Source organism: Lampetra fluviatilis, chromosome 9, assembly GCF_964198595.1.
Source record: "Lampetra fluviatilis chromosome 9, kcLamFluv1.1, whole genome shotgun sequence".
Classification (NCBI taxonomy): domain Eukaryota; kingdom Metazoa; phylum Chordata; class Hyperoartia; order Petromyzontiformes; family Petromyzontidae; genus Lampetra; species Lampetra fluviatilis.
Window position 1 is genome coordinate 8,348,709 of NC_136283.1, and position 1,731 is coordinate 8,350,439.

Genomic DNA, 1,731 nt, shown 5'->3' on the forward strand with positions numbered 1-1,731 from the left:
TGTATTGTGTGCGCCTCTTATGTTACAATTCATTGTTAAATATTCATCTCTCGCTCAGTGCCGATATGTGTGAATTAATTGTAGATCGATTCCAGGCCATTCAAATTGATCACAGGAATCTTTAAGTTTTGTAAATGTTGCTTTTGAAAAAAAAATCCGGGTGAAGAGGTGTTAGTAGGTGTGCCCATCTTCTGAATTGTTTGTTTGTATATTGCAATTTTGTGAAGTAGATTTTTTTCATCTAAAAGCACTTAAGTATGTTGGATTGAGTAGCACTCTTAATTAAATTAACTTAATACCTTTTACCCTTTTTACACCTTCATGACACTACCTGACATGTTACAAGTTAAAATCCAGGATCGTGAGCGATAGTTTAATTTGAAACGTTTCACGCTTTTGATTCTCATGGTCGTGCATATATTCACCTAAAGCTCTTGTCTAAACGCAAGACATTTTCTTTACATATGCCTCAAAACGCCTTCCATTAATTGGCTTGAGGGAAATGTAGCCATCAAGTGGATAACACTGTAAGTGAAAATAAATGCACCGTGCTCCGTATGGATTGCCACAGCAGTATGCTTGATTGTATAATTAAGCCAAGGTACATAGGGAATTAGCTGACCTTTAGCACATTGCATTTGGCAATGGTCATCTGCAATGTCTTTAAGTCAAATGACTCGTGCAATATTGATGCAAACTCCAAAAGGGCTGTTTTCATACATTTTTGGCAGTGACTTAACACGGGAATCAACTCCTAAATGAATAGATCTTTCGTGTCCACTTTGCAACACACTTTGATAAAGCCCTGCATTACCGCTTGAAAGATTGTTGGATGGTGGTGGGATTCAACCGATTACACCCATGTAAACTGCCTCTGTAAAGCGTAAAAACGAGAAGTGTAACGTGGGGTTTTTTGGGATACATTTTTTTGCGTTGCATTTTTTTGTAACGAGTCCCTTGTGGGGTGAAAATGGACATCGATCACAATCCCTGACGCGCGGTGACCGAGTGTCTAGGTAAGCATATATTCTTGTGATCTCTTGTTTCCCCCCTCGGCTCTCGCTTTCAGGATACTTTTCGAATACCCTTTAAAGAAGAAAAATAAAACCACCTCGCCCAGAAACACCCTGTATCTCAACGAAGACCCCTCGGCCTGCACTCCGAACGCTGCCAAGTCTACAAATCAAGTCTTCCTCCCCACACCTCTTGACAAACACCTGCAATGTCACCAATGTATAATGGCGAATAAAATTCATAATCACCTCCTTTTTGTGTTTTACCCCCACAAATGATGCACCCATCCTGCCCAAAGAATCGATTCGACCACTAACGTCTGGAGCAATTAGGATGCAAAATGACCTGTTTCAACGTGTAAAAGACAATCGTGATCCAGGAATACAGGCTGGGAAGAACACCCAATTCCAAAGACAGATTGGGAACTGATGAAGAAACAACATGCCCACCCTATAACCAACAGAAAGGAAGAAGTGCCATTGAAAACCCCCTCTGCTCAACGTAAAACTCGCAATAAACACCAACTCGACCAGGAAGATTAACCACAGAATCTCACAGTATCAAAAGCAACCCAGAAGATAAACCGCACTCGTGCAATCAAGCAGCGTCCGAGTACACAACAGCACGATGCGTACCTCCACTCCAAGATACAAACCTCGACAAGTAGCCCTGGGATTGATTCAAGCAAGATGGCCCACACTCATGGGCTGACTGACA